Genomic DNA, 21,991 nt, shown 5'->3' with positions numbered 1-21,991 from the left:
ATTTGCATATTAGGGTGAGTTCAGTTAGGTGCAAGTTTAAGCAAGCAATATAAAACTATATTATACTGTAACTATTAAATGGCATAAACAAACTTCATAAAATGCGTATTGTAATTGTAAGTTTTTAATGTTCCACTTAGATGGCTTTTTAATATGTATATATATATATATATATATATATATATATATATATATATATATATATATATATATATATATATATATAATCATTAATACTGGCCAGCTGTTCACTATTCCTGACACCAGACAGCGTGAACACCTGATCAGTGTTATTATTTAGTTGGGAGATTCAGTGTAAATTAGGGTTATATATTACTAATGAACATGTTTTAGCAACTTTTAAATATTGATAACGGAAATACTAATTTTACAAAATAAAAAATATCTTGAATAAACCAACACACATGTTTATTCAAGATGCTTTTTTATTTTGTAAGATTTGTATTATCACAATGATTCGGATAATTAAGAAGCAGTATAAATTAAGCAAGTGTTTAGTGCTCAATTCATGTGTTTATTTATTTCAGTTTAAGGGCAACTTAAAAGCCCTGTCCAGTCCCAAAGTGTTCCGGAATTATGGAGCCAGGTGGCAACCCTAAGCCCTATATATGCAAATGAGCCGACTCTTTTGTAAAGCGGTTTTGGCGCTATGTTTTCATGCGAGAGGATTCAGGTTCGCGCCCGCCCTCCACCTGTGTGTGGATGGCCTCGCCCTGTGTGATGCGCCTACCTGCAGGAACTGAGGTTTGCTACATTGGTGTCAGCAGTGGGATGCAGGTACCCCGGCACGTGTCTGACTGTAGCCATGGTGAGCAAGTCCGGGTTGGACTTGAGGCTGTACATTAACAACTAGTGATAAACTGCGGTTCTGTTGAGTGTATGGGAAAACTGCACGTGCACGTATTTCGATATCTATATCGATAATATCAAAGTCTTCCAAAACACAGAAAAACACAATAACACAATTGCAATATGAAACATACTGTGTATATACATATAGACGTTAACAGATATTTACATAAGAAAAGCAATAACTTACTTTAACTTAGTTTTGCTTCACAATATCAATGGAGAAAACAAGGTCTTGTTATATTGTTTTACTATTCCATGCCATCACCAGCTACCTCAAAACTGAAAGTACACAGAAAGAGTACTTGGAACTGCAAACACAAGTCAAAAAGGAAGTTAGAAAGGTCAAGAGAGAGATAGAAATCAATATTGCTAAGGGGGCTAAAACCAATTCCAAAATGTTTTTCCAATATTATAACAGCAAGAGAACATTCAAAGAGGAGGTTAAATGTCAAAGAGACACAAATGGCAAAATCATAGATGAAGAAAAAAAAATAGCAAATATATTAAATGATTACTTTTCACAGGTTTTTACAAAGGAGGACACGGACAACATGCCCCACATGTCGACCTGTTCCTATCCAGTTTTAAATAACTTTAGCATAACAGAGGCAGAAGTGTTAAAGGGACTAGGAGCTCTTAAAATATGGGCCGGGTGAGATCCTCCCAATAGTACTCAAAGAAATGAAAGAAGTTATTTACAAATCGCTAACCAAGATCATGCAACAGTCTCTTGACACAGGGGTTGTACCAACAGACTGGAAAATTGCAAATTTAATACCGATACACAAAAAGGGAGACAAAACCGAACCAGGTAACTACAGACCAATAAGCCTGACTTCTATTATATGTAAACTTATGGAAACTATAATAAGATCCAAAATGGAAAATTACCTATATGGTAACAATATCCTGGGAGACAGTCAGCATGGTTTTAGGAAAGGGAGATCGTGTCTAACTAACCTGCTTGATTTTTTTGAGGATGCAACATCGACAATGGATATTTGCAAAGCATACGACATGGTTTATTTAGATTTCCAGAAAGCTTTTGACAAAGTCCAGCATAAAGATTAATTCTCAAAATGAACGCAGTAGGGATTCAAGGAAATGCATGCACAAGGATTAGGGAGTGGTTAACATGTAGAAAACAGAAAGTACTGATTAGAGGAGAAACCTCAAAATGGAGCGACGGGGATCAGTATTAGGTCCTCTGCTATTCCTAATCTACATTAATGATTTAGATTCTGTTATAGTAAGCAAACTTGTTAAATTTGCAGACGACACAAAAATAGGAGGAGTGGCAAACACTGTTGCAGCAGCAAAGGTCATTCAAAATGACCTAGACAGCATTCAGAACTGGGCAGACACATGGCAAATGACATTTAATAGAGAAAAGTGTAAGGTACTGCGTGCAGGCAATAAAAATGTGCCTTATAAATATCATATGGGAGATACTGAAATTGAAGAAGGAATCTATGAAAAAGATCTTGGAGTTTATGTTGACTCAGAAATGTCTTCATCTAGACAATGTGGGGAAGCTATAAAAAAGGCCAACAAGATGCTCGGATATATTGTGAGAAGTGTTGAATTTAAATCAAGGGAAGTAATGTTAAAACTTTACAATGCATTAGTAAGACCTCACCTAGAATATTGTGTTCAGTTCTGGTCACCTCGTTACAGAAAGGATATTGCTGCTCTAGAAAGAGTGCAAAGAAGAGCAACCAGAATTATCCTGGGTTTAAAAGGCATGTTGTATGCAGACAGGCTAAAAGAATTGAATCTATTCAGTCTTGAACAAAGAAGACTATGCGATGATCTGATTCAAACATTCAAAATCCTAAAAGGTATAGACAATGTTGACTCAGGGGAATCCTAAAAGGTATAGACAATGTTGACCCAGGGGACTTTTTTGACCTGAAAAAAGAAACAAGTACCAGGGGTCACAAATGGAGATTAGATAAAGGGGCATTCAGAACAGAAAATAAGATGCACTTTTTTACACAGAGAATTGTGAGGGTCTGGAACCAACTCCCCAGTAATGTTGTTGAAGCTGACACCCTGGGATCCTTCAAGAAGCTGCGTGATGAGATTCTGGGATCAATAAGCTACTAACAGCAAAACGAGCAAGGTGGGCTGAATGGCCTCCTCTCGTTTGTAAACTTTCTTATGTTCTTATACAGTACTTCACTGCGTAGGCTAGCCGATCCGGAAGTAATTTAATCTGCTCTGTGTATAAATGCACGACACATCTAAAAGTATTAAGTATGGTGTCATGCTGAATGTTGTATTATTTTGAGAGTGTGTTTTGATGTTTTAAAAGTACATCTCATTTATAATACCGAAAGTTGATATTAAAAAAATACATTAATAACAGTGTAAGTAATCACATGGAAAAAATGCAATGAACCACAATGACGCATGCCCATATCTCAAAATAATCCCAGTAGTGCTTAATGCAGCATGCAAATAGCTTTTGGTACCTTATGACCACGTTTTGAATGAAAGAAAAAAAATGATATATACATATATCAAATTATTTAATACGATGTTCCTGTTTATTATGTTTTTTGGGTTTAATTTACTTTCAGGTGTGTAAACAAGACGGCCCTGTTTCTTAATTAGTCGATGCGCGCACTTTCTATACACGAGAGAGGGTACACAGATTGCTAGCTATTGAATGTTTGAAATACATTTGTTAATCGGGTTCTTAGAAAAAGAAAAACACCAATCAATGGATTAAAATGGTAAAATAATACTTTAATGGGTGGTGCTTGCCTACTAGACTATATGATTGGTATGTATAGGGTTGGTTGTATCTTAATATGTTCATTTTAGATGTAGGTTGTTTGTTTTATATGTAGTCAATGAAAAGCCATAGTATGCAATTTAATAATTAAAATCCATGTTTTTAAAAAAAAAAAAATTGGTTTCATCTTCTTTCATTGCTTGCCTTTGATCCTGGTAGTGATTAAACATTCCCACAAGGGAAGCTTGTAAGAGTTTGTAAGCTCCCAGCAGACCTAGCTGCTGATACCTCGCCTGCTAATATCTCATTATCCATTTCAGATGTCGACTTTAGATTTTAAGGTTTATGGAAAGTCGTCGGGCAAATTGTTCTGCATAACGTGCTAGGTCCAGTGATTTGCAATCTTCAATGGATATAAAATGCAATGTTTCATGCTGTTACCTGGTAAATGTACTATAGATATTTACCTGTTCAAAAAAAGTATATATATGAGACCGCAGATAATGCCATTCCTTCGTAAACCGTGCACTTTGAGCATATAGCCCTACCTAATGTTATCGTTTAATTACATTTCAAATTTTATTTAAAAAATAGGCCTATGTATATGGATTCTTACTCGGTTAAATAAACCTCACAGTTTGCATGCAGTATTTTTTTGTTTTTCAGAGTCAGTCACTGCCTGCAAAGCATTTCAGTCACTGGGTTAAGCAGCTGGTTGATCAGAGACGGCTAATTGCTGAAGGAATGGGGGACATTTTTATTTAGTAAAGTACCAACATTTGTTAAAATGAAAATATGTGTTTGCTATAACACGCTTCTTTCAAAAAAGCTCCTCTAAGATCTGCATTGCAAATGGAAATACACAACAGGTAATTGTGTGTTTAAGTGGATAGGTGAATAATTACATTAAATCAGTGTGGTATTGTATGCACAGTGTGCAATATGGGGGTACCACCACATCATATTATAGAAGAATACATTTCACTTTCAAAGTGAACTTTGTTGTATTTGTGATCTGAAACAAAAACATGTGAAAAAACGCCAAGTTATTAAAAGTCCCCAGCCATTTAAAGTGGAGACATCAAAACAGCCCAAAGCAAATAGACACAACTGTAAAAGTGGTGGGGGTCAAGGTTGCCTAATTGTTTCTACTAACTTTTTTCAGGGACAATAAAAGCGGATCGAACTTGCATTAAAAACATAAGCCAAGTATAGTAGAAACAACTGGGGCAACCTTGACCCCCACCGCTTTTACAGTTGTGCCTATTGGCGTTTTTTTTTTCACATTTCCAATGTGTTTTTGTTTCAGATCCACACTGTGTGTATAAAACTCACTGGGATCTTTTGCATGAGGCGACTAGTCCATTTTATATCAATAAATCGTTTAATATAAATTATACATATGTCAACATAAATGCGTTCCCTAGTATATGAGGAGGCTGTGTGGTTAAAGAAAAGGGTTGTAACCAGAAGGTCCTCGGTTCAAATCCAACCTTCGCCACTGACTCAGTGTGACCCGAGCAAGTCACTTAACCTCCTTGTGCTCCGTCTTTCGGGTGAGACGTAATTGTAAGTGACCCTGCAGCTGATGCATAGTTCACACACCCTAGTCTCTGTAAGTCGCCTTGGATAAAGGCGTCTGCTAAATAAACAAGTAATAATAATAAATAAACAAATAATAATATTTCCATGTTAACAAAACACGTTAATTGTCATTAAACTCGGATGTCCTGTAATATACATATGCCTGGATAAAAGGGGCCTGGGGTCTGCAAAAATGACGTATTTCTCTTACTGTATGACAGGTATTGATGTTTTTTTCTACATTTCACCAGTGTTGGGAACTACAAATTAAAAGTGAAATGGTGCTTTTTGCTGATTTACTTTTGCTGCGCCACTACTTTAAAAACACGTAAACTATCCTTGCTGTGCAGCGAGTCTCTGGCAGTTCTCGCTGATAACTTGGGCATGGAAGTACCGTTCCTCTCAATAAAATAATCCAAATGAGTTTGCATGTCATAATGAACATTGGACTATACCGATACTAACATCACTGAGGTACTTTCCTTTCCGTATTGGAAAAAGGAAGCTATTTGATCTGATAGATATAATCAGCATGTTTATGTAAAGTGTTGCAGGCAGTAAAAGGGAAAGCCTCTTGGCTGATGATGGTATGATGAGACATCCATGTTCAAGGAAATACCTTAGAGGTGTTCCCCATTAGTGAAAACAAAACTGTCACTATACAATAATAATAATAAAAAAATATATAGGAGGATATCCTGGGGACATGTTGCCAAGAAAAATGTACTAACTTCTATTTTACTGTGGGAAAGAGAACCAAAGCATGAATCTTGTAAAAGGAAATAAATAGTTGCAATTTGGAATTTTTCAAGGTTGTTGTTTTTTTAGATCTTTCTTGAGAAATATGCTCAAGAAGAACCATTGGAAAAACAATGTAAAAAAATAAGTTTTTCCTTTTAAAGGAACTTGAACTCCCAGAAGCAACTTTTAATAGTTGGTGTTGTCTTTGTTCCTTCATGACCAGAAGTGCAGTGTTAAAAAGAGTAAAAAAGACATTAAATTGTTTGTTTTTTTACTAATATGAAAAATTCCATTACAAATTTGAACATAATATGTGCAACTTTCATATAGCAAAATGTAAGCTCTACAAAGTGATGGCATTACATATTGGACAAGATATACTGGAATAAAGAGATAGGAGTCGTTGCCTATTGCTTATATCTAAATATATTAAGGCAGGCAATTTTCTAAGTAGAGCTTACAGCTATTATAAACATTTACTCATATAAATAACCTTTTTGTGCTGTAATCAGTGATGTACAAGTATTTATTGAATCAGTGTGTTGATATTTACTTTTGTATTGAATGCGTCACCCCACATGTTCTGCCTTTATTTCTCTGTCATATGCATTTATCTTGAACAATTTGAATATTTCAGTTTCCTTTTGAGCCACCTTTGTATTCCCCATTGTTTAAACTGTGAATTAAAGTGTAAAGCACTTGAATCACAATGGCAACACAACAAGTATACGTTTAATAGTGTATGACAACTACTGTAGTGTGAATCCATGACCATGCTCGGGAAATGCAACCCTTCTGTTGCATGATCATTTTTAAGCAACAGGATTAGATGACAGAGGGATGAGTGTATGGAATGGGGGGTGGTGTTGCCACTGAGTCACTGGGATGCTGTATGGGCGGACTAGACAAAATTCTTGGATCAATAATCTTGTAACCGGACGAGCATTGCTAGCCTCTTTTTCTTATGTTCTTATATTATAATACATTTTATGTAGGCATCTAAGGCAGAGCAAAAAAGTATAAACCAGAGATGTTTACACTGTCCAGAATAGCCCCAAAGGGTTAATATTGTATGTATATTTATGCAAGATAAGTCTTCCGAGTGGAGACGGTTGTCTCCAAATACACTCAATGCGGCTAGTAGTTAGCTATGTTTGTTGTATGTCAACAATTTTTTTTTCCTTTTTTAAGGTCCTGGATTAAACCCATTTGTGCTTCTTCTGCCCAGACTCATTCTGCTTGGCAACATGGTGCTGTGCATAAGATATCAGTGGACCCTTTGTGACATCTGTGGGAAGTTCTAATAAATATTGTTTTATTAAATATGAATCTTTATAAATACAATACATATATATATAATATAATAATAACATAAAATAAATACCAATATTGATATTTATAAATCATTACATAAACAGCAGTCAAAGTGTTTAAAAGATGAAATACATTTTAACCAAATAACATAACATGAATATTCAAAAGTTGCATGTGGCATATTGTCGCCATAATCTGTATAGTTCACATGGTTTCTTCTCTCTCTTTTTTCTGTTCCTGGTTCTGAAGCAGTCTTTACTGTGTTTACTCTCTTTGCAGCAGTTTTCCTGAAAGAACAAACTGAAAGCTCAAGCGGAATTGTTTGTTGATTTAATAGATAGATATTAAAACATTATTGCAGCCAGTTATCTCACCTTGATGGTTCTTATTGTGGATATTGATATTGTTTTCAGATGTCTTAGTGTGTGAGCCTCATTCCAAATGCCTTGCAGTAATTCTTCCCAGTCACAAGTATACTGTTTAAAAAATAAACAAAAAAAACACTGTTCATGTTATGACCAAATTATCAGCATCTGGTGCGTCACTTAAATGCAGTAAACTAACATCATTATTTTCAGTAAGGGGAGAGGAGCCAAAGGACAACTTTTTCTTCAGGAAGGGAACACACATTGGTCCTGATTTTCAAATCTTGGTGCATGGATTTTAAGCACATTTACTGACTATTATCAAGTTCAAAGGCACACATCTTGCTTTTGTTTAACTTTTTTAATTGAATGTTTTTTTATATACCTATGCAAAAATGCAATTTGCTTTTTTTTTGTCTAAACCCTTATTATTTAAAGATTTACTCTACATAAGTTACCAAGCTTCAAAATCAGGATTGTCGTATCTGCATGAGTGGTAATTTGTGAAATGAAAACTTCTTGTGTTACTACAGTTCAATATGCTAATAACTGTGAACGGTCCCTTATAGTTTTAGGGCAGTATACAGCTAAAGACTAAACCCCTGCCTTTGCAAATACAGTAACCTGTTCTCAATATCCATGTACACGTGATTGTTATAGCACTATTATAAAATAAGGCATTCTATTTCAGTGTTGCAATAATACATCTGATGTATAAATCAAAATCTATACAAGATAGAATACTTTTAATACAAATGGAAGTAGTTTTGGAAAGAAAAGAAAATCTTTTTTTTCTTTTAGAATTACCGTTGAATTTGTCTCTTCTCTCCTGTGTTGTGGGCATTCCTATAAAAAAAGACATGTAAAACAACATAATACACATTTAATGAGAATCAAGTGGTTTATTGTTTCATTACTTTGATCTGTCTATCTACATACGGAGACACACACACGCAGACATCTATCTATCTGTCTATCTATCTATCTATCTATCTATCTATCTATCTAATTATAAAATGTGCCGATATAGTGTATTTATCACTACCAAAAAAAGCAATATTAAATAGGCTACAAATGCCAGCATTAAATTAGTGTAGACAAATATTTACTATCACTCTCTTTTTGTTGTTTCACTGTGCAGTTTTATAAACAAAGTTATTGAACATCAAAACATATTTTAGTGATTTATTGATTTTGAATTTATTCCTTTATGTATTATAATATGTCTTTTTTAAATTATAGTTTAAAAATTTGTGCTATTTCGACAGAAATGTATACAGACAGTAAAGAAGAAGAAAAAACTTACCACTTCTGAAAACTGAAGTTGGATTACGTTTACATAATCGTCTTGGATTGCTTTGTGATCACAATTGGCTCCAGCAAGCATCAACTCAAAAGCCAGGAGAATGGCGATGATAAGCCTTAAATTAACTAAAAAAAGAAAGAAAGAAAGAAAGATTATATATATATATATATATATATATATATATATATATATATATATATATTCAAATCTCAAAATACTTCACCAAATAACTAAAATAGTCAGATATTAAATTATAAATTATTATCCGATTGTTAATAATATTTGGCCTCTTACCCATCTTTGAGCTTCTGATTGAATAGTGGACATTATTGCTCTCCAAATATATATATATACACCAGACGCCCCCACAAATAAAGCGTCTGAACACATTCATTCAACATGCAGAGGTGTGTGTTTTGAAATAGTGTAATACAAAAAAAGGTCAAATTATTCAGTCCTGCAGTTAATTTCGCTTCCACGAAAACACCAGTTCCAAGGAATATGTCTAATTTATAACGGATTCTGATTTGTCACTTAAAACTTAAAAGTTATTATATAGTGCTTATTACTTCAAAAGCACCAATTAATGTTATTTTATTTTTGATTTATTTATGTATTGTTGAAGAAGAAATATAATGAGCTCAATATAACGCCAACATGGGTTTATTGTTATAATACCGCTAAAACAACACTTCCAATCACCTTGGTCGTTATCTTAAATATGTACATTTTTGCAGTGAGCAGTTTAAATGTGTTTGGCACATTCACGTTTAGATTATCTAGTCTGTATATCACTGATTTTCAATTCAAAGCAGATGGGCTTATGCTGAAAAGCCTTCAACTGAAAATACATCATAATCTGTCCATTGTTGAAACTTATTCAAAAGCAAGAAGACATCCATGTTTTCAATAGATTCTGCCATTTCACATCACCAAAGAAAACAAGAGCTTTAGTCGAGTAACAGAATGCAAGGTTCCAAACAGGGCACCACGCTTATCAATAATCAATTAATTAATAATTGTTGCAACTACTGTTAATTGAGAATGCAAAATACATATTTTAAAACGTTATTATCTTACAAACGGTACTACACATTATATATATATATATATATATATATATATATATATATATATATATATATATATATATACAGTACTGTGCAAAAGTTTTAGGCAGGTGTGAAAAAATGCTGTAAAGTAAGAATGCTTTCAAAAATAGACATGTTTAATAGTTTATATTTATCAATTAACAAAATGCAAAGTGAGTGAACAGAAGAAAAATCTACATCAAATCAATATTTGGTGTGACCACCCTTTGCCTTCAAAACAGCATCAATTCTTCTAGGTACACTTGCACACAGTTTTTGAAGGAACTTGGCAGGTAGGTTGGCCCAAACATCTTGGAGAACTAACCACAGTTCTTCTGTGGATTTAGGCAGCCTCAGTTGCTTCTCTCTCTTCATGTAATCCCAGACAGACTCGATGATGTTGAGATCAGGGCTCTGTGGGGGCCATACCATCACTTCCAGGACTCCTTGTTCTTCTTTACGCTGAAGATAGTTCTTAATGACTTTCGCTGTATGTTTGGGGTCGTTGTCATGCTGCAGAATAAATTTGGGGCCAAGATGCCTCCCTGATGGTATTGCATGATGGATAAGTATCTGCCTGTACTTCTCAGCATTGAGGAGACCATTAATTCTGACCAAATCCCCAACTCCATTTGCAGAAATGCAGCCCCAAACTTGCAAGGAACCTCCACCATGCTTCACGGTTGCCTGCTGACACTCATTCGTGTACCGCTCTCCAGCCCTTCGGTGAACAAACTCCCTTCTGCTACAGCCAAATATTTCAAATTTTGACTCATCAGTCCAGAGCACCTGCTGCCATTTTTCTGCACCCCAGTTCCTGTGTTTTCGTGCATAGTTGAGTTGCTTGGCCTTGTTTCCACGTCGGAGGTATGGCTTTTTGGCCGCAAGTCTTCCATGAAGGCCACTTCTGACCAGACTTCTCCGGACAGTAGATGGGTGTACCAGGGTCCCACTGTTTTCTGCCAATTCTGAGCTGATGGCACTGCTGGACATCTTCCGATTGCGAAGGGAAGTAAGCATGATGTGTCTTTCATCTGCTGCAGTAAGTTTCCTTGGCCGACCACTGCGTCTACGGTCCTCAACGTTGCCTGTTTCTTTGTGCTTCTTCAAAAGAGCTTGGACAGCACATCTGGAAACCCCTGTCTGCCTTGAAATTTCTGCCTGGGAGAGACCTTGCTGATGCAGTATAACTACATTGTGTCTTGTTGCTGTGCTCAGTCTTGCCATGGTGTATGACTTTTGACAGTAAACTGTCTTCAGCAACCTCGCCTTGTTAGCTGAGTTTGGCTGTTCCTCACCCAGTTTTATTCCTCCTACACAGCTGTTTCTGTTTCAGTTAATGATTGTGTTTCAGCCTACATATTGAATTGATGATCATTAGCACCTGTTTGGTATAATTGTTTAATCATACACCTGACTATATGCCTACAAAATCCCTGACTTTGTGCAAGTGTACCTAGAAGAATTGATGTTGTTTTGAAGGCAAAGGGTGGTCACACCAAATATTGATTTGATGTAGATTTTTCTTCTGTTCACTCACTTTGCATTTTGTTAATTGATAAATATAAACTATTAACATGTCTATTTTTGAAAGCATTCTTACTTTACAGCATTTTTTCACACCTGCCTAAAACTTTTGCACAGTACTGTATATATATATATATATATATATATATATATATATATATATATATATATATATATATATATATATACAACGCCTGCATATTTAAAATATTTTATATCCAGGAAACTGTCTACTGTCTAGAAGAGTCAAGAAAAGCTTACCAAATATATACAATTCATTTATAAGCAATGCATTATTTATAATTTATGAAAGCTTTGAGAAAACAGAACAGCTATAAACCGGTAGTCCCAAAACCTGTCTGGTGACGCAGGGAGGCGTCAGGGGGCACACGAGGAAGCGCCTGGGCCAGGAGAAACCCGTGGCGCCCGGGGGCGACCGGGGAAGCCCAGGTGCGCCCGTGATGAATATTTAAATGCCCAGAATGTACTGGCATGTCGACCGCCCTATAAACTCATAATAAAACGTCATTGTATAGTGAAAAGTAATGTTTATATAGATTAAATGCTGTTGTGTAGCATGAGAAGTACAATTATATGCACAGCTAAAACAAACCTGTCGTTCAAATATAGTCCTATGCCCCTCCAGCTGCCCCCGGTACCTAAAGGCTTCACCGAGCATCAACGGGAACCGGCGCCCGGGAAGACACGTACAGATGAGACCAGAGGCGCATGGTACTAATATTTGAACGCCCGGGTTGTTTTAGCTCTGTTTCTTCTTCTTCTTCTTCTTCTTCTTCTTCTTCTTCTTCTTCTTCTTCTTCTTCTTCTTCTTCTTCTTATTCTTAGAAACAGAGACAAAACAAGTATGTTTCACTTTATTTATTAGCAAACTAGCAACCAAGCAAAGAATATCAGCTTCCTCCGTTCCTCCGTTCCGTTCCTGCTCTACTCTGCTCAGTAATGTGTAAATCTACAGAGCCTATTATAAATGAAATAACAATACCACGTTAACCTACCCCTTTTAACATTATGATAATGTTTCCATAACAGAATGGGTCAACCTTGTAAATGTGTATTTCTGTACCATTGCCACAATGTTTGGTGTTTTATATTGACAACACTACACAAGTGTATTTACAAGTGCAGATACATACTACAGAGATCAATGTTGAAATACAGTAAATGAATAGACATTTCATTTTCCTGCATCCTAGAGGGATTCATCCACTTAAATGGTTTTAAAATCAGACCACAAACATTTCACAAAAGTTGAACATAATATCAGCAAACGATAGGTTACGGATTTAACCCCAGTTCCCTGAAAGAGAAGATGACTGCGAAATTGAATACTTTAGGGATATGCTTGTCAGGTATTTGCTGAGCATTTTATATCAAAGCCGCCGATAGGCTCCTCCGCGGAGTGACGTCCTCGGTCCCGCCTCACCGAGGTAATAAATAGTCATTGTGCGGCGCTCTCAGCCTCTTTTGCATTGAACCCGCGAATACAAGTGATGCGACCTCACAAGGTTGGCGTTCATCTTCTCTTTCAGGGAACCCGGGTTACATCCGTAACCTATCGTTCCCTTTCAATTCGAAGATGACTGCCAAATTGACTACTTTTGGGAAAGTATACCAGAGCCGTCGTGAGGGAGAATGAGCGGACACCATCTGAGGGACATCTCGCTACCGCCATCTAGTGTTGGTGGTGTGAGCGTGCAACCTCAAGAACCCTAGTGCCTATTTAAAGGTAAAGAGGGATCTACAACATTAAGTCGCTAGTAACTGGTAAACGTATGCAGGGTCATCCAGCTAACCGCAGTACATATATCGGTCAAAGAGAAGAGGGCCCATGACGTAGCCACACCTCTGGTTGAGTGCGCGGCCACCCTCCCAGGTGGAGGTAGGCTGGCATTAGTATACGCAGTCGAGACTGTGTCCACAATCCAATGGGACAGTCGCTGCTTAGAGAGGGCTTGACCATCTCAATGCCTGAACTGGGCAGAGGGAATTGAATCTCCTATCTGACTCCTCCGCAAAGGGAGGGGGATGGAAAGCCTCTTGTTCCATTGATTGATTCAAGTGAAACGCTGTAATCACCTTAGGGAGGAAAGCAGGGTTTGTGCTCAACGATACCCTGTTTCCATCGTCCCAAACGTGCATACAGGAACTGTTCACGGACAGTGCCTGTAGCTCACTGACCTGCTTAGCGGAGGTGCTGGCTAACAGGAAGGCTGTCTTCATAGAGAGATATTTCAGCTCTATGGTATCTATGGGCTCAAACGGGGCCTTAGTGAGAGCCTCCAGTACCATGTCTAGACTCCATTCAGGGAGGATGTCCTTTATAGGAGGACGTAACTGCTAAGCACCCTTTAGAAAATAGGTCGCCAGGATATGAGCGCCCGTGGATACTGAGTCAATGGGGACATGGCAAGCAGATATGGCTGCTAGTACACTTTCAACGTAGAGGGGGATTTACCCGCCTCTAGTAGATCTTGCAGTAAAATAACTGTACTGTAAAATAACTGCTATAGGACAATACACGGGATCATGGTTTCTGGTCATGCACCAATTTTGAAATTATTTCCACTTGTAGGCGTACAACGCTCTTGTGGAAGAAGCCCTAGCTTTCTGCAGTGTACTAACTACTGTGTCTGAGAGCCCTAGGGCGGACAGACGGTCTCGTTCAGGGGCCAAACCCACAGCTGGAGTCTGCCCGGTTCTGGGTGCCAGAGGGTGCCTTTCGCCTGGCTGAGTTGATCTATGCACAGCGGGATCTCCCAGGGCTGGCCCTGCAGCAGCTGGCAGAGGTTCGAAAACCAGGTTCTCCTGGGCCATCTGGGGGCCACCAGGAGAACTGTCGCTTCCTCTCTCCTGACCTTCTCGAGAAAGGCAGGGAGCAGCAGTACAGGCGGGAAAGCGTATAAAGGCTCTTTGGGCCATTCGTGTGGTGCCTCAGTAGGTGCCTCTGTGCCCAGATCAGTAACCGAAAGGCTATGAGGTGTAAACCTGGTGGTTCATGTATGCAACCACTGACATGCTGTCCCTGCGGACAAGGACATATTTGTTGCAGAGCACAGGGAGAAAATGTTGTAGACTGCTCTCAGCTCTAGCGCATTTATGTGCAGGGACGTCCCGCGGCCCGACCAGGATCTGCAGACTCCTCTGTCTGCCCAGACCGCCCCCCAAACAGAGTTGGATGCGTCTGTCGTCACCACTTGATGGTTGTAAATAACTCCCATCCTTACACCTTCGCTCAGATGAGGGGCTTGCTTCCACTAGCGTAGCGCATTCCAGTATAGACGAGACACTGTCAGCTGACAGAGTCTATCGCGTTTGGGTTGTAGCCAAAAGGCATTGAGCCACGCTTGAAGCGGGCGCATGTGAAGTAACCCCAGTTGAATAGCTGAGGACGCTGCGCCCATCAGACCCAGTTAGGCTCGCATTGTAAGGGAATCCAGCCGGAGACCCAAATGCTCTGCACCGATGTTAATTGGCTTTTTGCATCGTTGAGGGTGAGGCCCAGCCTCGACAGATGCTCCGTCACAATTGTTGTGTTGGCCACTGCTCCTGCCTAGGACTGGGAACAAATCAGCCAATAGTCCAGGTAATTCATCACCCTGATCCCTTGCAGCAGCTGTTGGGCCTCTCCTTGTTGCGACTGCTGGTTAGGGAGGGGTGTGGCGTTAGCGCAGTCTGGATTGCTGTGGTTCTGAGATCGGGCCTGTGGAAGGGTGGTGGGCAATTCACTGACACATGGGAGACAGAAGGTTTATTTGCAACACTGCACTGGTGCCCAGTTTATTCTTTTTTTTTTTGGCTTTATTTTCTCTTTAGCCCGCAGAGGGCACTGTTGTCTGTGGCCTGAATACTGACAACGGTAGTCAGGTCCACAGTAAAACCAATACAGGTACAGTCCAATGTTTTGCACTCACAGGTGCTCAAAATAATGAAAACAAAAGGTGAAAGAAAAAGGGAAAATAAAACACAGTAATAAAACTACAAAATAAAGGTGCTGCACTCGGCAGCGTTATCCCGACCGTCGCTATCCGCACGGCCCGGGTCTCCGTCCTAGGCTCAACCGTCCCCTCAACCTGCTTGTACTGTTCGTAAGTTTTTCCACGCTGCCAAAAATTCATTTTCTTTTTCTTTTTAATTAGTTTGTTCTTGTGCTCGGTCCGGCAGCAGAGCTCCCACTAGAACAACAGAGCGTTATCTTATAGGGTCAGCAATCCCCCCCACCTCTCAGCCACTCAGAGAGGGAAAGCCAACACACCCTCTTCCCCACCTCTTCGTGTCACTGCCATGACTTACAGGCGGATCTACCAGGCTGCTGCCCCCTTCCTGCAGTACCCTATATGCACCAGACAGTCAGCACAGACCTCCCCTGTTACAGGGCCCGAGTCATTTCCCGCTGTCTTGCTTGGCTACTGGAACTGCGTCGGGGAGGGTGCTGAAGCATCATGTGAGGGCTCCACTTAGCGCCACGTTGCTTCACAGGCTCCCAGGAGGAAGGTTCAGCAGTATCAGCTGCACACCACCCTACAGTGCTCTGATCAGGCAGCTTGCTTTCTCCACCTCACTCCAGCTGTGCAGCTTTGCCAATGTCTTTAGCTGCACTTGGAACACCTCTCAACTGCTGGTTCCATCGAAAACCCCCTCTCAGCTTTCCTCTGCTGCGATGAGCACAATATACAAAACTGAATATATCACATAAAAATATTTGGATTACAGAAAACAGTCTTCGTTGATCCCCAAAATTCATAAGAATTCACAAGATTTTGGAGCCCCCCACCTCCGAAACTGACAAAACAAAGAGTATATTTACTACATGTCTTGTTTATTTTAGATTAAATTAAATTATAGCAATACAAATAATAAAGAAAGGAAAATTTAGGTCACCAATGTAATAATGCTGTAACTAAGTGGTTACACTGAATGGTACTCATTGATGGTCAATAAAAGGTCAGCAGCTGTCTCGACACAAATATTAATAACCTAGACAAGTTGGGAACATCAGCAGTCAGATCATTATTCATACTGTATTATGACGCATGAGACTTTTGAAGATGTGCTGGCGTTGTAATCTTGACAAGCTTTCTTGATGACTGCCTTCGTGACCTGCCTGGACATGCACTGTGGCTGCCCAGATGCAAAAAGTTGCAAGGAAATACTTGGTTTAGACAATGTTGTCTGAAATGATATTCAGTTTTATTTGCTTAAGACATTTGTGTTGAGTAACCTGATGTTTATCCTACTGTGTAGGTGGAATGCTATCCATGAAAATCCTTAACACATAATTAATCTTGCTCGGGTTTGAAAATGGTCATTTGAATACAAATATTTTATTTTTCCACAACATGCACACACCCCAACAGGACAAAGTGCCCTATGAGAGGTACTGTATACTGTATGTGAAAAACAAATTAAGAAACATGGCAGGTGAAGGGTAAATTGAGAGTATCATGGCTGTGTTTAAACATTTGCACGAGAGAGAGCTCAAAAGACATTCGAGATTCGACTGCAAGTGGAATGAAAATTATCATTTTTTAAATTAAAATTATAGTTTCATTTCTGGCTTTTTATGGTTGTTGTTACTTTATTCCCCACAGCTTTGATTTGCTCAGCATTTTCAATTTCTTTGAAAGTTTAAAACAGAATAGCTTTGTTTCTTATACAAAGTATGTTGATTTTCAAAAATATTTATTGCTTCTAATTCTAAAATGGCTTCAACAGCTTGTTGTTACTGTCAAGTAAAAAATGTAATTCTATTAATGTAATTCTATTCTGGCATTAATTGGGATCAGAAAATGGTGCCAGATTATATAGTGTGCTGGATTATGGAGGTAAAATAAAAATAATACTGTACCCAAAAAACACAAAGGTATAATTTCTACTACATACAGTAGGAATACTGTCCAGCTATACCCTGCAATTCAAGGAATGTATTCATTTTAGTTTAACTTTCTCCTGTGGGCCATGTGAGTATTTACGCAACATACTTGATTATAAATTTAGAAAAAAAATCACATGACTTGGTGTCGGACTACAGTCAGATTTATATAGATGTTAGGCTTTTCGGTTGAACATTATTTTGTTCAATCAGTAAATGGCCTAGCAGTCTGATTCGTAGCCAGGGATTGTGTAGTTTAGTTAGCGCTCCAGCATGGCACTGACGAGGTGGTTGGTAGATTCTCCCGGTCTGTCTGCTGCAAGGGTCGGGCCCTTCTGCAGGTATCTGGAGTTGGCACGGTGAGAAGCAGGTTCCCAACCCTTACAAGGTCGACGTGGAGGTTTGGTTATTTCCTCCAGGATAGCCAGAGCATGGGTTGGGCCCCCCCTGTAACTTGAGGAGCCCCTTCAGTAGGTCTAGCTGGACACACTTTCTTACAATCGCTATACAGAACTGTATTTACCTTAATAAAGATGAGGCACTTCTGCTTTTAAATGAAAAAGTAAGACTTACAATTTAGTTGTTTCACAGAAAAGAAAAAAAAAAAGTAAAAAAAATAATTTGACTATTAACGCTTTTCTCAGCCGTGATTGATACAGGTATCAATTGGTCTTTTAAAGGAGTGATGAAAAGCCGGGGTAAAACACAGAAAAGCAGGTGCCCTAATTATAAGTTTTAGTCAGTTTCAATACATTTGTTTATGTCAAAATAGTATTATTAAAAGTCTTTGTATCTGCCTTTATAAAGGTTTACTACAGTATTTTTGCAGTTTTACCATGCTTTTCCTATGGTTATACTGTGCATTTACCATAGTTTACCCTGGTTAGCCATGTTTATTAATATGCTTTACCATACTTCGCTATTCTGTACAATGCTTACCAACTGTATTCTTTACCATGCTTTATTTATTTTATTTATATATTGCATTTATGTAGCGACAGTACATTTGTATAGCATGTCTGTGGGAGGGTGTGGTTGAGACCACCTCACCGGCGTCCAATTTTTACTGCACACACAAGAGGGCACTGTTGCACCATGGAGGAACAATACCAACGAAGGTAAGGTTCCTCAGGTCAGTCCCGCTATGATGCACGCACAGGTGCTGAAATAATAATCAAAACAGAAGGCAAAAGAAAAATGGAAAATAAAACACTACAAACAAAAGGTGCTGCTCTATGCAGCGTCCCACAACCACCGCTGCCAGTACGGGTCAGGTCTTCAGCCGAAGCTTTGCTATTCCCTCACTATACTGTCAGGGTGTCCAGGTTTGTCCCCGTTACCTACAAGTGCTGTTCAGGTATGTAATAATAAATATCTTTCTTCTGATCGTATCGGCTGCTTTCCTCAGCCTGGTTTGCCTGGCCTTCTATTTCGGGTTTGTTTACACCAGCCTTTTAGTTTTGAACCCAGCGCCAATGTGTTTCGTCTGGAAGGACAGCCCAAGGGAATAGCAAAGGATTTATTTTATAGGTGGAGCGACCCCCCAAGGCCCGTCTCTCGACCACTCAGAGAGAAAGAGAGACAACACACCCTCACCCAACCTCTCAGTGTCACTGCCATGATTGACAGACGGGTCCTATGGGGCTCCCGCCCTCCCCCTGCAGGATCATGCCTGCATCAGATAGCCAGCACAGACCTCGCCCTGTTACAATATCACACATACAACTGACATAATCAGACCATTTAAATAACATATTTAAATAACCTTATACACATAATACAAAAGCAGCATTTTAAAGTTACATTAAAACCCACTAAGAAAGCCATTTTATAAAAGTGCATTTTTAGTCTTGACTTGAAAACTGTAACAGTCCCCGCTTCCCTGACAAACAAAGGCAGAGCATTCCATAATTTAGGAGCTCCACAAGAAAAAGCCCTACCTCCCGTGTTGCTTTTGTTGACCCTAGGAATAACCAGCAGCCCCGCATCCGGTGATCACAGCGTGCAGTTTCGAAGATATGGGGTCAGTAACTCCTGCAAATAACTAGGTGCTAATCTATTCAGGGCCTTGTAAGTTAAAAGCAAAATCTTAAAATCAATTCTATACTGCACAGAGAGCCACAGCTTGTGTTGATATTTGGCACTATGTATTTGGTAATTACTAATGCGCATGCTGCAAATGATGATCTTTGTGGCTTCCAGGCACCCTGTAGAATTTATCTACTCTGGGGAGATGAAGAGTGGGTCTGAACATGGAACTGGGGTGAAGGAGCCCTTCCCCTGTGCGTCAGCGTGTCTGACATGTCAACACACATTAGACATAACTCCCTAACAGAAGGCATGTGTACGAAAACACACAGACAACAAAAACAGGGAAATAACTAGCTAAAAGATAGAAGGAGGAAAGAAAAACAAAAAGTAATACATATATATATTATTAGGGCTGTCAATTAATCGCAGTTAACTTCTGCGATTAACTCGTCCATTATCGCGTGTGTGTTTTTACCAGCATCTAGTTTGCTTGTGTGCTACGCCGATTGCTTCCTGACTGGTAACAGAGAGGCGGGGAAGTCTGTGCAGAAACAAAAACAAAAACAGCCTCCCGCTTTGTACTAAAGTGTCTCTTTCTGTCACAGCTGATGTGAGGCAGTGATATGCGATGTAACAAAAGAATCATACCGAACGTACCACTTTCATACAGAATATTCTTCTCATTAGTGAAATTCGACTACTATTGCAGGTACTTTTTTTTTTAGTACACAGTGGTGTTAATGGTGGAATTCAAATCAGTGATGTAAATGTCTAAGAAAGATACACTATTGCCAGTTTCTGATGTGTTCCATGTGAAATCCAGGGCTGGGTGGAAGTTTGTTCCTGACTGAATGAACTGTTTTAAATCCTCACTGGAGCTGGTGGAAATTCCAAATTTTTACACTCAGGTAAGGGGTGTTACCATGGGAACTAAAATGGGACCATCATATGCTTGCCTTTTTGTGTGATTGTTTGAAAACACATTTTTACAGCAATACAATGGAAACACACCTAAACTATATCTTAGGTACATCGACGACATCTTTGGAAACTGATAAGCAAACTGTACAGTATAATTTGAAATGCATTATGTTGAGTAATAAACTGACTCCATTGTGATTTAGCAGTTGGTTCACACAATTTAACAGCAAATGCTGGCATTTTTCTGTATGATTGCTTATAAACAAATATAAAACTATAAAGAGGGGGAAACAATATGAATCCAGAAATAGGACAACTGGTTTGTTGTTTTTTGGAGGATGATAATAATAATAATAATAATAATAACAATAATAATAATAATAATAATAATAATAATAATAATACAATGACAACACAATACAAATTTCACTTATATAGCGCTCTTCATGCAAGCATTCCATGGCGCTTTACAAAAGGAATAAAAAATTCTGCGTCTAATATATAATCCAGACCCAAACAAATACATTTTCAAACAGGATTTAAAAGATTCAATTGTGCTAACATTCCTGATATGAATCGGGAGCAAGTGTCAAAGACAGGGGTGCCCAATCCTGGTCCTGGAGGGCCGGTGTCCCTCCTGGTTTTTGTTCCAACTGTACACTAAATTGCTTAATTGGACCAATTAAGCTTCTAATAAGTGCTTGATTGGTCCAATTAAGTAATTTAGGGGGTAGTTGGAACAAAAGCCAGGAGGACACCGGCCCTCCAGGACCAGGATTGGGCACCCCTGGACAAAGACAAGGGGCATTATAACTAAATGCCCTGGCTCCAACAGAGTTAAAAATAAATTTTAGGCACTGTCAGAAGATTAGCATTTTCCAATCTCAGGGAACGACCAGGGACATATGGGGACAGCAGATCTTGAAGATAAGAAGGTCCAAGACCATGTAAGGCCTTATAAGTAATAAGAAAACTTTATAATAATAATAATAATAATAATAATAATAATAATAATATCAGTAATAAAACAAATTAATGAGATGGATGCAGTAATTGTATCAATTAAATACGCGATTAAAAACAAGATTAACTAAGATTCATTTTTTCAATCGCTTGACAGCTGTAAACAAGTCAAAAAGTATGCGATGTAATAGAACAATGTAATAGAAATGTTACAGAAAATAGAATTGGCTCGACATAATGTACTGGCATTTTGCACTCCTATAACCTTGCTCGCATAACCTTGTATGCTTTGCCTAAGATAAAGTTTGTTACAAGGAACCGCAAGATGCCTACATTGCAGCTGTGGCTGTGAAGATAACAGGATGAGCCAGACGTGTTTCTTTGTACGTACACCCAAACCACCCATCCTGTTATCTGCTTGCTTAGCTATATGCCAGGTATGCATAGTTATAAGTTTTTTCTTATATGCTAATATCTGAATCATCATTGGCTAACCCTCTGCCTTGCTGACAGTTTTAAGGTATATAAGAAACTGATCTAACTATGTATGTTGGAACACTGCTCGATGATTATCTAGCACCTTGTGTGTTGAGAGTGTTGCCAGTTTGCAAACTTAAGAAATAAAGGCCTGTGTGTTTGGAA

Source organism: Acipenser ruthenus, chromosome 2 (assembly GCF_902713425.1).
Source record: "Acipenser ruthenus chromosome 2, fAciRut3.2 maternal haplotype, whole genome shotgun sequence".
NCBI classification, from domain to species: domain Eukaryota; kingdom Metazoa; phylum Chordata; class Actinopteri; order Acipenseriformes; family Acipenseridae; genus Acipenser; species Acipenser ruthenus.
This window is presented reverse-complemented; position numbering follows the sequence as displayed.